The sequence below is a fragment of the Lutra lutra genome, chromosome 18 (genome assembly GCF_902655055.1).
Source record: "Lutra lutra chromosome 18, mLutLut1.2, whole genome shotgun sequence".
NCBI lineage: Eukaryota > Metazoa > Chordata > Mammalia > Carnivora > Mustelidae > Lutra > Lutra lutra.
In genome coordinates this window covers 38,089,567-38,106,025 of record NC_062295.1, presented here as the reverse complement: position 1 = coordinate 38,106,025, position 16,459 = coordinate 38,089,567, and the positions used below count along the sequence as shown (strand labels likewise).

The 16,459-nt window shown below is 44.7% G+C and overlaps 1 protein-coding gene across 4 annotated transcripts in view; it reads right to left on the bottom strand.

The window, feature by feature from the left end:
• CARD11 (caspase recruitment domain family member 11) overlaps positions 1-16,459 on the bottom strand; it is a 112,431-nt gene that overhangs the window by 87,912 nt on the left and 8,060 nt on the right. The gene's annotated exons all lie outside the window — the stretch shown is intronic.

Sequence of the window (16,459 nt, the reverse complement as noted above, 5' to 3'; positions counted from 1 at the left end):
TGTCCTCCACTTATGAACCCGAGTCTGCGTTAGGGCAAGGCTCGTTGAAAAATCAGAATGTAGATGCGGAGGGGAGGTTGTGGGATGTTGGGGAGCCTGTTTTGCCTCTGTGGGGCTGGGGCCACCCTGCTCACTAGCGGCAATGGACAGGCCCTTCAAACTGTTGCTCAAACAGGGCGTCTGCAGGGCAGGATGAGAATGTCTGGGGAGGAACTTGCAGAGGATGCCACTCAATGGTACCCTGGTCACGGGTTTCTTTCCACATCAGTCCTGGGTCCTGCTGTGGATGCTAGATGAAGTGATCGAGTTCAATTTGTCTACTTTGTCATGGAGGCCAAGCTTGGCCAGGAAAACCCTGAGCACTTCGACTGAATCAAAGATCCCAGGAAACAAAGCTCCAGGACTTTTACCACGAGTCCAAGCCTCTGACTCCAATAATGCTGTTGCTCATTAGCTGTGTGTAAATTACATTCATTAAATGCCCAGAAATCTACTCTCTGCCCTCAGGGCTGCTTGTGATTCTCTAGAATGTTTCTCAGTGCCAGGCTGGGAACTTCCCAAGGCCATGGCTGTTTCTCACTATCTTTGCATCTCTTGGATACCCCTGGCTCTCACCTGTGAAGCTTCTAGAACACGATGCTCGATGCTTGGGGTGCTGCCCCAAATAAGGATGTGACCAGTCATGGTGTGGCCCAGGAAGAGTGAGTTTTGGAAGCTGGTTCTAACACGGAGGTTGAGAAGCACTACAGCAGAGCTCCTGGCCTGAACAGAGATCCAAGTGGAAAAGGAAGAAGGAGCCAGGACGCGAGAGGGAGCAGGGCCAGGAGAAGGGACCCATGTGGGGCCCAATGGAGTCAGAGGCTCGGACTCATGGTAGAAGTTCCAGAACTTTGTTTCCTGGGATTTGGATTCACTGAGCTGTGCCTCTTGAGATCTGTTGCGTGTAGACATCACCAGGGGCTCTTGTAGAAACAGCTTGGAGGGTCTGGGATGGGGCCTGGGAGCCTGGATTTCTAACAAGCACCCGAGAGATGTCAGTGCTAATGGTCTGAAGACCAACATTTGAGAACCAGGAGAAAGGGGCACCAGGAGAGAAGTTGTCAGCAAATACAGAGAGAGAGAAGGAAAAAGAAAATGCTTAAAATGCTTCACGTTGGATTTCCAGTTATATGCCTACATAATTCCCTCCTGACACGGCACCGATCTGACAGTAAAGGAACAAAACACACGGACATGCGTGTGTGTGTTCACATGGACACAGAGGATGGAAGGGACCGGGGCAGCTGAGGCCCATCAACAAAGTTTTGGAGATGGAAAGCAGACAGAGACTACCACTTCTGGGAAGACTACATGGTCTAAACATTCCCACCATAATAGATCAAAAATGCCAGAGAAAGTCTTTCAGAATGTTAATTAAAGTACATAATGGACCCCGTAAGACCATAAGCGAAGTCCTCAGGGGCTGAGAGCAAAACCAGAGCAGGAGCTACAGAAGTTAGGGAGGAAACATTGGGGTTGGGCTGTCCGGCGGCCTCTGCTGAGCCCAGGCGAGCCAACTTGGGGCCAGCTGGTGATGGGCACTTAGACCGGAGACCCTCACCTACAATACAGGACCCCTGATGGGCTGTATTCCCAGAGACGTGATGGATTTTGAAAGCTCAGGTGGAGGGGCGCCTGGGTGGTAGAGTTGGTTAAGCATCTGACTCTTGATTTTGGCTCAGGTCCTGATCTCAGGGTGGTGAGATCGAGCCCTGAGCTGGTCTCCACGTTCAGTGAGGAGTCTGCTGGAGATTCTCTCCCTCCCCCTCTGCCCCTTCTGCTGCTCGCTCTCTCTTTCTCTAACTAAACAAATAAAATCTTTAAAAAAAGATTTAACATGTGACGCCTGGGTGGCTCAGTCGGTTAAGCTGCTGCCTCCAGCTCAGGTCATGATCCCAGAGTCTGGGGATCGAGTCCTGCGTCAGACTCCTTCCTCGAAGGGAGCCTGCTTCTCTCTCTTCCTCTGCCTGCTTATGCGAGCTCTCTCTCTCTCTCTCTCTGATGAATACATAAAATCTTAAAAAAAAAAAAAAAAAGATTTGACAAACTCAGAGACCGCAAGGGAATTCACCCATCTTAGCCTCCGCTGAGAGGCAGGGAATGTCCCTGCTGTGAAACTGTAGCCACCTGTTTCTGGCCAACTTGAGGATTTTCATTCACCTGACTTCCTGGACCAAAACGCACCAAGCTGAGGATTTAGTTTAAATTGTCCTGCACGCTCGTACAGCCGATGGAAATATGTGAACATGACCGTTGCAGAACACGGCTAGTGAAAGCGGAAACACGAGTATCCTACACACCCCCTCCCAATTCCACTGTTCCTAGGTGTGAGACCTGACAGACGAGTATGGTCTGTTCACACGGGACACACACGGGAAGCTCATGGCATCAGATCCCTGAAGGGAAGCCATTCTCCTCACGCTCTTCAACCATTCTCCTCACGCTCATCAACCACAGGAGAGAGATACGAAGTGGAGTACTATACAGCAAAGTCAGGGAGCACAGCCCCACGGACGGGTGTCCAAGGCATGTGCTACGTTAAAAAAGGCCAGCTACGATGGAGGAGCCCAGAGCATGAGGTTTGGTCAAGAGAAAACAGAGAGAACCACCCTGTGCTGAGGATGGTTTTGAGCTCGGATGGAGGACATGATCCACAGAAGCAGAGGGGAATTCTGATGTTCGGATCACCTTCCGCTGCCTGGCCACAAACGCTGTTGGGTAATGACTTGCGTTTTGCTCGTATGTACGTCGTACTTCCAAAAAATGTTCCCATGAACCAAACAGACAGCGTGACCCTGCTCCTAGGGGACCCGGGTGTCTGGCAGAAGCAAACCCACATCGTCTTTGAAGAAAACACACACTCTATTCGGGCCTCAACATTTTTCTGTGGAGAACGTTTCAAAGAACGTGGGCTCACGTAAATACGGAGGAAAACTGGTGGTTGCCGAAGACAGAAGGTGGGCAAAGTGGGTGAAAGGGGTGAAGAGGCACAGATGTCCAGTCATAAAATAAATTAATTAATCAAATAGAAGTAAAATTAGTTAATAATTTAAATTTATTTAAATTTAAAATAAGTTTAAATTTAAGTAAATTTAAAATTTTAATTAAAAAACTTTTTTAAATTAAAAGAATTTTAAATTTAAAAATAAAATAAAATAATTAAATTATTTTATAATAAAATAATAAATCCGTTACACGGATGGTAAGTGCGGAATGGGGAATACAGTCAGTAATGCTGTTGTATGCTCAAAGTGGTGAGCCTTCAGGATTGTTACAACTGATGGATCATGCTGCGATCCAACAATTGAAGCTGTACTTCCATTAAACAATTAAAAATTTTTTAAAAATATTAAATTCAATAAATTATCTGTAGAACTGCCAAGCCAAATTCTCCTCCTTCTTTTTTTTTTTGAATTCACAACTGATAGAAATCATTTATGCAATTAAGTGAAACACTTCATGTTTCCCAAAGAAACCAAAACAGGGAACGATTTTTAAAAAAGGGATAAAGCAAAGGAAAGCCCGGTCATCAATGGAACAGCAACGGTAGCATCAGACCCACAAGGAATCCAGATGTTAGAGGCTGAACAATGCAGAACGCAGACATATTATCTTTAATATGCTTAAATAATCAAAACGTTCGATATGTTTAAAGAAGCTAAATATAAAAAGTAAAGAGCAACTCAAAGCAAATAGGCAGATTTCTAAGTGAACCAAGCCATCATGATTGACACTGAAAACTTCCTGAAGCAAGGGGCTCTCTTTGAAAAGAGGCAGAGCTGGGGATGGGCCCCAAGGCCCATGGGCGAGGGGAGAAGGGCGACAGGCTGTAAGGAGAGTGCCACGTGCAGAAAATGACATGGAAAGTGTTCACCATCTAAATCTCTATTTTTGCGTGTGTTTGAATAAGTCCTTCATAGTATGGTTTTTAAAGCTCTCAAAGGATGGTTCAATGGTAGGACAGATACACCAGAGGGGAGGATTAATCAACTGAAAACAGATATGAAGAAATCACTAGGGGCCTCTGGATGGCTCTGTTGGTTGGGTGTCTGACTCTTGGTTTTGGCTTGGGTCCCGGTCTCGGGGTCCTGGAGTTGAGCCCTGCATCGAGCTCCGGGCTGAGCAGGGAGTCTGCTTTTTCCTCTCTCTCTCTGTTCCTCCCCCTGCTCTCTCCTTCTCTCGAATAAACAAATAAAATCTTAAAAAAAAAAAAAGAAATCACTAAGATACCAACTGCCAAGAATTTACCAAGAAGGTGGTGCCTAGAAAGGCGAAAAGACAGAAACTATCAGGGAGGTTGAGGCACGTGGAGACGCAACAGAAAGGACACCACGTGGGTTTGGACGTCCAGGAGGAGAGACAGCCCTCGAAGGGGGCGTGGTTGAGCATTTTCCAGAACTGAGGAAAATGTGAGTCTCCATATGCAGAATGTATGAGGAATCCCGAGACACAGAAGAGATGTGTCGACCCACACCCATTGCGTTTCGTGGGATGACGGAGAGCAAACACTGTTAAGACAGAAAGCAGCTGTAAGAGAAGCCAGGGAGAAGAAGACCACCTCCGAAGGAACAACAATCACTCGGGGAGGAGAAAACTGTCAACAAGAAGAGAAACTTCAGGCAGTTGATGGTTCCAAGGTACTGAGCAAACGTATCAGCTGACTCGCAACTGCATACTCAGTGCAATTTTATTTCAAGAACAACAGCAAGGGGCACCTGGGTGGCTCAGTGGGTTAAGCCTCTGCCTTCGGCTCAGGTCATGATCTCAGGGTCCTGGGATCAAGTCCCACATCAGGCTCTCTGCTCAGTAGGGAGGCTGCTTCCCCCTCTCTCTCTCTGCCTGCCTCTCTGCCTAGTTGTGATCTCTCTCTGTCAAGTAAATAAATAAAATCTTTAAAAAAAAAAGAACAACAGCAAAATCGGGGCCATTTTCAGACCAAGAAAAAGAGAGAATTTATCGCCAACAGACCCTCATTAAAGGAACTTCTAAGGGACATAACTCTGGAAGGAAGAAAAATACTAGGTCTGGAAGCAGAGAGGAATAGTGACCAAAAAAAATGGCAAATATATACATAAATCTAGACAAACATAGAAAACAGAACTAATGATGCCTATTTTGTGGGTTTAAAAATAAGAGAACTAAAATACTGGGGAGCAGTCCATGAACTGGTATGCTCAACATTTAGAAATGAATCCAAAAGTCCTTGCATTTTGGGGGAGGAGAGCAAAGATGTTAGTTGACTTTATAACTTATTAAATCCAAATGTTTAAATGTCTCCAGTCTCGGGGTGCCTGGATGGCTCAGTGGGTTAATGCCTCTGCCTTCAACTCAGGTCATGATCTCAGGGTCCTGAGATCGAGGCCCTCATTGGGCTCTCTGCTCAGCAGGGAGCCTGCTTCCCCCTCTCTCTCTGCCTGCCTCTCTGCCTCTTTGTGATTTGTCTGTCAAATAAATAAATAAATAAAATCTTAAAAAAAAACAAAAAAGGTGTCCAGTCTCCAGTAAGTGAATAAAAAATGAAGTGTATAACTTTCAAACCAGAAGCCCGTGGGCGAGGGATAGAACTGGGAGGGAAACACAACAAATATCTCAATCCTGAAGGGAAAAAAGTATATATAGATATAGATATAGATATAGGTATAGCTATATATATTTTTTAAGTTGGGGAATAGAAAAAGCACAAAATGAGTGCTTTAACTCAAAAAGATTGTCCAAGTAGGGAAAAAAAAAAAATCTAACTACAATAAACAAAATCATGACCAAGTTGGGTTTATCCTAGAAATACAAAATTGCGTAAGTTTAGAAAATAGTATAAAGAGATTTAAGTAAGGGGCACCTGGGTGTTTTAGTCGTTAAGCCTCTGCCTTCAGCTCAGGTCATGATCCCAGGGTCCTGGGATCAAGCCCCACATCGGGCTCCCTGCTCAGCAAGAAGCCTGCTTCTCCCTCTCCTACTCCCCCTGCTTTGTGTTCCCTCTCTCACCATTTCTCTCTCTGCCAAATAAATGAATAAAATCTTAAAAAAAGAGAGATTTGATTAATTAAGAGTAAGGCAGAATTGTACATACTTCAGTAACTGTAGAAACAGCGGCTGATAAGATCTGACATGCGTTCAAGATCAAATATATTTGCAAACTAGGAATGGAAAGGAAATAAATAAACTAATTAAATATATATATATATTTCTCCACAGAAATCCTCCAGCAAACAAAATAGTTAAGAGTGAAAGTCTGAAGTTTTTCCTTCAAGATTGAAATGAAAACACAGATGCTCACTATTACTGCTACTATTTGGTGTCTTGTTCAAGATGCTACGCAGCATAATAAAAATAAAATTAAAAAATATATAAATATATAAAAATAGAAAATACTTATATAAATAGACATAACACACATAAAATATTTATAAATATTATATATTTATATATTTTTATAAATATTTATATATTTATATATTTTTATGAATATTTATATATTTATATATTTTATATAAATATATAAAACAATATATACAAATATTTTATAATATATAAAATTATATATTACATAATATGATAGTATTATATAATATTAATACTATTAATATAATATATAATAATATGTAAATAATATATAATATTATTTATATATTTATATAAAATATTTATATATTTATATAAAAATATTATATTATTATATATTATATTAATGTTATATATATTATATATAATATATATAAACATTTATGTGAAAAACATTATGTTTTATATATAATATATAAAGATATTTAAAAAATAAAAAAAATTAAAAAAGAATGAAAGAAGGGAAAAAATAAAAGATCTAAGAATTGAGAAAGAAGGGGAAAAATCACTATTATCCCACACAAATGATATTATTATGTGCATAGAAAAACCAAAAAACCTGGAGACTCATTATCAGAACTTAAAAAAGAATTCAGTATCATTCCAATCCCAAGATTAAATATATAGAAAACCCCATGTTCTCTACACTAGTAAAAACATAAATGCTAGGTTTTAAAAAGACACTATACTAGCAAAAACTAAGCAAGACCTTTAGAGAGATTTTTAAAGTTTATTGAAAGACGTTATAGAAGACCTAAAGAAATGGAAAGATAAACCAAATTCACAGACGGAAACAGTATCGGAAAGATGCCGGTTCTCTGCAAATGGATCTGTATATAGACTCGATACAAGTGAAGTCCCAACAGGGTATTTTAGAGAACATCGGGAGCAGGTGCGGGAGGTGCGGAAGGGGAAGCAAGTGATCAAGAAAAATCAAGACACAAGATCAAAGAATGAGGTCAAATGGATTGGTCCTACCAGGCATTAAGATCAAAAGTGAAGCAAAAAGTGATTGAGACTGGTAGCTGCTGGGACACCTGGGTGGCTCAGTGGGTTAAGCGTCTGCCTTTGGCTCAGGTCATGGTCTCAGGGTCCTGGGATCGAGCCCCGCATCGGGCTCTGTGCTCGGCAGAGAGTCTGCTTCTTCCTCTGCCCCTCCCACCCACTTGTGTGTTCTCTCTCTCTAATAAATAAAATCTTAAAAAAAGAAAAAAAAGGTTGGTAGGTATTGGGGGGTGGGTGGAGGGACAGGTGCGTGAGTGAGTACATTTCCTATCTTCTTTAGAATGAATTGTGGTCATGTGACCATGTTCTTTTCAATTCAAGGTGAACAAAAACAGTAGGTCTTCCTCCCAGGACAGGTGCATAATAAACCTCCCATGTGTGTGCTTTTCTGCTCTTTCCCTTCCACTGACCAGGTGAAAACAACACCATGGCCACTGGGTATGGTGGAAAGAGCCTGGTGCCCTGAACGGCAGGGAAGGCAGCTGCCCTCCTAACCTGAAAACCCGCCTTGCGTTTTGCGTGAGAAAAAAACATATACTTTCTGTTAAGACATTGGTATTGTGGGGTCCCCTTGCTCTGCGGTACAGCAGACCCTCAGTACTACACTACAGTAATGAAGGCAGCTTGATATCGACCTGTGATTTGGGGTAGAAAAAGCTGGATAAATGGCAAATCAACACTTTCTTGAGAACTAAGAGACTCAGAGAACTAACATCAGAGGATTGAGGTCACAGGACAAATGGCCACGTTGAGAATGTGAGAGACGGGAGCATCTAGCAGGAGGCAGCAACAGAGACCTATTAGAGGGAACAGAAGCTGCTGGTGCCATACACTGGTAGGAACTCTTCACGGTCGTTTTGGCAGATTGCTGGAGGCCGAGTGTAGACCAGTGAGACTGAAAAGCTAGGGGACCTCTCTGTGAAGGGGACACCACAATCTTCTTGGTTTTTCTACCAGGAACCCCACTAAATTATCAAAGGGAGGACCCCAGGAAGATGCACCCAGTGGCTCTGGCAGAGGGAGATGAAAGGAACCACCTTGAACAGACCCAGGACCTTCTTCACACCATAGTCACAGGTAAGGAAGGTGTCAAGGAAACAGACCAAGACACTGTGGCTGGAGGAGGGAGCGGGGCATAGAGGGGAAATCTGTATCCCTGGGGTATCCCAGCCCCAAGGCACAGGCCCACTAAAAGACTGACACTTTATCACACATTGTAGAACATTCCACCACACCAGGAGGCTCCAGGACTACCATGGATTAGAGCTGAAAGCGCTGTAAAAACTCATGCTTTGAGGAGGAGGGAAGCTCAAAGTCAAGAATGGAGACAAAAATAGGGGTCTCCGAGGCGGCGACAGCTTGATTTGTACCTACAGCTACCGTGGACCTTAAACAGAGCTCAGTCCTGGTCATATGAACGTATATCCTCCTGCTAAAGGCCTCTTTACCTCAGGTTCTATTACTCTCCATGAAAAAGCACAAGCAATGCAAACAGGCAAGAAAAAAAAAAAAACACATTTTGAAGTGACAAGGGAGTGATCAGAAGCAGACTCAGGTATGACAAGGGTACTGGAATTATCAGATGGGGAATTTAAAATAACTGTGATTAACAGGTGGATGGTGCTATTTTTTCCAGTAGTAAAAGTAACAGGCAGATGGGTCACGTAAGCAGAGATGGAAGCTCTCAGTGAGAACCGAGAGGGCAGGCTAGAAGCAAAAAACACAGTATCGGGAATGAAGAGCACCTCTGAAAAGCTCGTCAAGGCAAAATAAATAAATAAATAATTGCATTTGAATATAGGTTAATATAACTTCCCAAACTGAAATATAGAAAGAGAAAAGATGGGGGGAAATCAGAACAGAATAAGCAAGAATTATTGGATAATAGCAGAGGTGGAGGATACATGTAATTGGATGAGTGGGGGGCGGGGCAGAGAAAAAGAGAAGCAGGAGGAATATTTGAATTAATAATAACCTAGAACTTTCCAGAGCTAATGACACCAAACTGCACAGATCCAGGAAGTTTAGAGAATACCAAGAAGGATAAATAACAAGAAAAACACATCTACAGGGGCGACTGGGCAGCTCAGTCGGTTAAGCATCTGCCTTTGACTCAAGTCGTGATCCTGGGGTCCTGGGATCAAGCCCTGCATCAGGTTCCCTGCTCAGTGGAGAGCCTGCTTCTCCCACTCCTCCCAGCTCATGCTCTCTCTCTCACTCATTCGGTTGCTCTGTACTCTTTCTCTCAAATACATAAAATCTTTTAAAAAATAAAAAGAAAAGAAAAACACACCTACACACATCAGATCCAAACTACAGCAATCCAAAGATGAACAGGAAATCTAGAAAGCATCCTTAGGGGGAGAAAACACCTACAAAGCACTAACGGTAAGAATCACAGTGGTCTCCTTGTCAGCCATCATGCAGCGAGAGTGGAGGGTGGTATCCAAGTATCAAGAAAGAAAAAGTTAGCAACCTAGAATTCTATATCCAAGGAAATCGTCCTCAAAGGGAAGGAGAAATAAAGACTTGCTCAGATAAACTAAATGCAGAGAATTTATGGCCAACAAGACTTGCCCTGTAAGACATGTTAAAAGTGATCTTCAGGCAGAAGAAAGACATTATAAAGAAAGGAAGAACACTGGAGAAGGAATAAATAAATACTTGTAAAGTAAGCTCTTTTGTTTTTCTCATTATTAATTGACCTAAAATAGAACTGTTCTCTCAAGTTTGGATCTTCCTTGAGTTCTGATGGGGTTGCCTCCTGATCAGCCCATTGGAAGTTGAAAATACTGTTAAGTCAAAAATGCAACTTAATACACTTAACCTATCGAATATTACATCGTAGCTACATTTAAGCCTACCTTCAATGGGCTCAGAACACTGACATTAGCCCACAGTTGGGCAAAATCGTCTAACACAAAGCCAATTTTATAATAAAGGGCTGAATATCCCATGTCATCCATCAGATACTGTACTGAAAGTGAAAACATGGGTGTGTGGGTGCAGGATGGTTGGAAGCGTACTGGCTATGCTCATCCTGGCACTGCTGAGTGGCAGCCTCAGCCCAGGGCTGCCCAGCAGCATGAGAGAAATCACAATGCAATCGCCAGGCTGGGAACATACCCAAATCCAGCTCAAAGTACAGTTTCTACTGAAGGCATGTCACTTTTGCACTACCATAAAGTCGAAAAATGAGGGGTCATAAGTGGAACCATTGGGGGGCGGGTCTACGATAGCAACAATGTTTGTGACTTTTCCCTAATAGTCACAGTGTATCAGGTGATTCTAGTTTGGGGGCTGGTGAAATGAATGACCATGTTCTCACTCAGTGCCTATGCTACCTACGAGCCCAAGGCAGATGCATAACCTGACTGAGACCCAGAACCCCAATTTATTTGAATTTTTAAGAGATACTTAGTGTATAATTTAAAAATGCTTGAAGACTTGGAGAAACATGTAATCTAGTGCTTTGTGGTCAAAGAGCTGGCAAGAAGGGACCCAGAAAGGCTCAGGAAATAGTCACCTTATACCACAGACAGTGGACATGCAGGGAAGGGCTTACACCAGGACGGATGGCTGAAGATGTGGAAAAGGAGCAGTTAACCCCCATATCTCCTCCCCAGCCCAGCAGGAGAAGGAAGGTTTGCTCCCTGGAGAACAGGGCACCAGGTATGAGCAATAAGGGGCCATGGGAAGAGGCGGCGGAGTGGGGGAGGGAGAAGCTTGGGGGGACTGTTACTTTTTATGATAAGCCATGAGGAAATACTGCACATTTAAAACCAATACATGTATTTATTAGATAAATATAAAAAACAAATTTGAGGGCACCTGGGTGGCTCAGTGGGTTAAGCCACTGCCTTCGGCTCAGGTCATGATCTCAGGGTCCTGGGATCGAGTCCCGCATTGGGCTGTCTGCTCATCAGGGAGCCTGCTTCCCTCTCTCTCTCTCTGCCTGCCTCTCTGCCTACTTGTGTTCTCTCTCTGTCAAATAAATAAATAAAATCTTGAAAAACAAACAAACAAAAAACAAACTTGAAACAAAGTCCAAAAGGTAACAATAAGAACCCCCCAATTAAATCTCTTCTGAGCTCGGTCCTTAGGATGGCTTTCTCCGTTCTGGTCCAGGGCACACAGCAGGATGCAGCAGCCCCATGAGCCTCCCCACTGTCAGATCCTATCCCTCCCGGGAGCCCTGTCCCGACACGGCTGGGGCCAGGACTCCATCCGGGGAATACAGGGTGCTCCCGTAATGACTTCAACACTTCTTCTCAACTTAGTCCTTCTTCTCACTTTCATTTTGCCCCCAAATGGGATAATCTATCATTTACCCTGCCTTGCCTGGGGCTACGCTATTTATAACAATAGAAACAGCATTTTTGGCTTGTCATCTTTCTCCAAAGGAACTCAGATTGCCTCTAAACCTTTAGTGTGCATACAAAGTACCTTGGAATATTGTTGAAATGTGGATTCTAATTTAGCAGGTCTGGGGGCGGGACTTGGGAATCTGCATTTCTAGCCAGCTTCCAGGTAAGTGGAATATTCATAAAATGGTACTGCTTGTCCATGGCCCATACCCTGAGTGGCAAAGGGACCTGGGGCAACTTTATGGGGTCATGGAAACAGTCTATGTCTTGACTGTGGTTGTCATTACATGGGTATATACATTTTTCAAAACACACTGGACTGTATAATTAAAATGGGTACATTTTATCCTATGTAAATTATCCTTCAGTAAAATTTATATTAAAGGAAAATCACTCTAGAGGGATTATAGATCTAAATGTGGAAGAAGAGCCTCCCTGCATGGTTCAGTCAGTTAAGTGACTGCCTTTGGCTCTGGTCATGATCCCAGGGTCCTGGGATAGAGCCCCATATCAGGCTTACTGCTCCGCGGGGAGCCTACTTCTCCCTCTCCTTCTATCCCTCTCCCTGCTTGCTCTCCCTCTCTCTCCCTCTCAAATAAATAAATGAAATCATCAAAAAAATGTGAAAGACGAAACAATGAAGCTTTAAGAAGCCATAAACCTTGGGGTAGACAAGTCTTTCTGCAAAGGATTCAAAAAATAATTGGCCATAAGGAAAAAATCCACATCAACTGGACTACGTTAAAATGAAAAACTTCCATTCATCAGCAGACTTTATTAAGAAGATGAAAGAGCAGCCATAAACTGAAGAAAGATAGCAGTAACACACATGTCTGACAATGGACTCCTACCTATCATATATAAAGAACTACCATAATTCAATAAGAAACTGCCAACTTAAGAGATTAACAGGCAAAACACGTGAGGGGGTGTTTTGCCAAGGGCGATATCCAAAATGGCCAATATGCACAAAAAAGTGAATAGACTTAGTCACAGGTGAAATACAAATTGAAACCACAACGTTATTTGTTTTGGCCGTAGCCCCACTGGAATGGATAATTCGCACAGACAGACACCAGCATGTGTGAGCAAAGATGCTGGGCAGCTAGACATCACATGTGACACTGACAGGGGTGTAGTCTGGAACATTCTTGGAGAATGACTTGACAGAATTTAGCAGAGCTGACTAGCAGCAAACTCAGTGATTCAGCAGATCCCCCTCTGGAGTGGAAATACAGGCATGGATCTCCAAAAGACGGGGATAAGAATGTTCACAGCAGCCTTCTTCCCAATGGCAAGAAATCAGAAACAACCCAAGGAGCCTTTACCAGTAAGTACAGATAAAATGTATAAAACGTGCAATATTCATGAAACGGGCTGTCTCTGGCAAGGGACTAAGTGCAAAGTACAGCCACACGTGCAAAACGTAGATGCCACTCGGTGGGTCTGGATAGAAGATACAGCACCCAATTCGATTTGTAGTTTCAAGAAACAGACTATTTTTAGCACCTCAATGTCCCACACAATATTGGGGACACACCCATACTAGTCATTATGACTATATGGAGAATCACTATGATCACTAATGACAGTCGTTAATTTTCAGCCCGTCACGTTCTGTTTCCTGATCTGGGCGCTGGTGACGCGGGCATGTGTGCTTTGCGTAACCTCCCCGGGGTCGCGTGCTTGGGGTCTGCACACGTCTCTCGTGTGAAAATTACCCTTCAATGGGAAGTTTATCTGAAATCACAATAAAACGAATCCTGGCCCGTGTCCCATCCCAGGGAGGGGCCTGCCTCTCGCCTCGAGTCTCCCATCTGTTCTCCTTGCTGCCACTCGTGATCTTTCGAACCTGCACATCCATCCTGGCTCGTGGCTCCTGCTCAGAACCCCCCAGCGGCCGGCTCTTGCCCACAGGACAGCATCTGCCTCCTTGGCACGGCAGCCCACGGCTCTCAGTGGCCTCTCCTCCCTCTGCCCCGATTCCTCCCCATCTTTTTGTCTGAGCCTGACGCTCACCGCCCCTCCATGGCTTTAGCATAGGCTGGTTCTCCGCGGGCAAAAGCCTTGTTATGCTCCCAGACTCTGTTCAGCTTCGATCGGCCCTGGGAAGTCTTTCTAAATTCCTCGGGCAGCCCCGGGTGCTCCCTCACCTGACTCCTCACCATACTACAGGCCAGTTGGGGCCGGGATGCCAGCTTGCCCTCCTTTTATCCTTAGCACCTAGCAGGGGGCCCGAGGCTGGTGCACACTGGGCATGTGTGAGGGATGGGTAAATGGATAACGGCAGTAATGGGGGGCTCAGGTACAGGGGTGGGGTTGGGTAGAGGAGTAAATTGTTCTCGATATATTCTAGATTGGGCAGGAGCACTTCTGGAGCTCGCTCTAGGTTCCCGTGCTAACAAGCATCATACCCCTGTGCCATGAGTGTGCATGTATCCCTTCCCATGTGTCTCCCCAAGTGATGAGCTCGCTGCAGGTGCTGGGCACTCAGGGGAGGGCATCTTGCCTAATACTGCTGTGACCCCCACGTTACAGAAGACGAGAAGTGCAGAGATGTTCGGGGATCCATTCAAGGTCTCGTGTCTGGTGGGAGGCAGAGCCCACACCTTCCACGTATACTCTTTCTTCTGTGAATAACAACCAGGTGTTGAATCACAAAAATGTCCCTCGGGACAGGAAAGGCGAGGGAGGAAGTGTTAGGACCCACTCTGCCCCAGCCATGGTTTGACTCAGGCTACCCTTCTGGTCCTGCTCAAATCAGTCTCTGTGGGTAGCCACCCCCTGTCCTGTGGAACGGCCCGTCGGGAAGGGGCACCACCCCAAGCCCTTAAACACGACGTTCAGTTCTGTCCAGAGACTTTCAACGCCTGCCTGAGATTTTCAGGTTTGAAACAAAACAAAAATCTGATTCACTGTTTCCAGGCCTACAGGAAACACAAGTCCTTTATTTTTCTGCCACTAACCAAAAAAAAAAAAAAAAAAAAAAAAAAGAAGAAGAAGAAGAAAGAAAAGAAAAATCAACCCAGAAAAAAAAAGACCCTTTATGTCTTCGAAAAGTTGTGAATGCTTCTCATTTCACACCACACCAAACATTGTTCATGACAAAGGCCGGAGAATGAAGCCAGAAGGAAATGAATTACAATAAAACACACTCGCTAATAAATAAGAGCCCGACCAATGAATCCAACTCAGAATACACCACTGACAAGAAGAAATGCCCCAAAGCTTCGCTTAAACCAAATAATGTAAGAACAGATGGCTCCCCTGGGTCTGAGGGAAAAGTTCATGCATACAGGAGGCTACAAATGGGGACTCTTGTTTGGGATTTTCACAGAAAACACAGGGCATTAACAACGTTCAAGGTGAAAGCAGGGAGACGTGTGGATTTGGGGACAGGGAAGTTTTTATCAGGTGACAGAATGGATGGGTAAGGACTCCTCCACGGAGGTCCACTCTGGAAATAAGCCAGAGCTGGGCTCGGCCACAGGACCAACCTCTCCCGACTGCCCAAAGGGAGAATTAACTTAACTCCAGAATTTAGGTCCTAAAGATGAACCCTGAAGGGAGACAAAAATTTACTTCGGGAAGATTTTTGTTCTCCACCTGTTGTGCAGAAGCATCACAAAGTTGGGCGGGGGGGACCAGACCATGGTTAGAGACACAATGGCTCACCCCTGACCACCTGCAGGGCCCCAGAGAATGGGGTGTCTCGATCTTCCAAGCTCAGAAGATCATGCCCCACGCCCAATATTATGGTCACCCCCCTTCCTCATCATCATTAGGGAAATCCAAATGGTATGGTCTTGCCAGAGCAGGAGAAAAGGAAAGCAAAGCCCAAGGAGATGGTCCAGAGGAAGGCATGGCTACCAAGAATTACGGACTAGAGAGGTCAATTAATAACCATAAAACCTCACATTTATATAACATTTTGTAATTTCCAAAGCGATTTTTCACCGGCTATCTTATATGCTCCCCGGAGCAATTTTTGGGTGGTAGGGAGGCAGAGGTTGTTTATCTCCCTCTTGCTCGTGAAGAAGCAAAAATCTTGGGACAGTGAGGTGATTTGCTCAAGGTCACGGAGCGATCACGGATTTTGAAGGCTCTGAGCATTCCCGGTTCTGACAAGCAAGTGCGCAGATGACTCATTGGGGGCACCCGGCTTCAGTTTTCAGTTTTACACCCACAGCAGACGTGGGCAATCGAGCACAGAACTCCTCCGCCGTGCTCAGTCCTTCTCACGCAAGCCATCACTAGCTGCAAGGACTGGCCCTCGAGAAGGACCTCGTGTGCCGCTCCAAGTCCTGTGTCATTGCGTCGTGTCGGAGGAGACTGAGCCCAGCGGGCAGAAGGGACTTGGCCAAGATTGCGCAATGGGTTCGTGGCCCAGACTCCAAGTCTCCCCACTCTTGCTGAGTTGGGCGGTGTCTCCAACACCCCACGCCATTCTCCACCTGCTGGGGGAGCGAGGCCCCAAAGAGATGCACCAACAAGGCGTAAGAAGGGCGTTCTCCACGACCTCGCCAGAGCAGGTGGACTTCCGTGCTGAGCAGGGCACGCATTGCTGTTTCTGAGAGAGGAATCAGGAGCCTCTCGGAGGTGGTTAAGCCTGGGCACCTGGCAGGGTGGTGAAATTCTGGATCTGCTCTGTGTCCAGGTCAAGTTGAGACTGTTGGCTGTTAGCCTCTAGAGCTCAGGAGGGGCCTGAG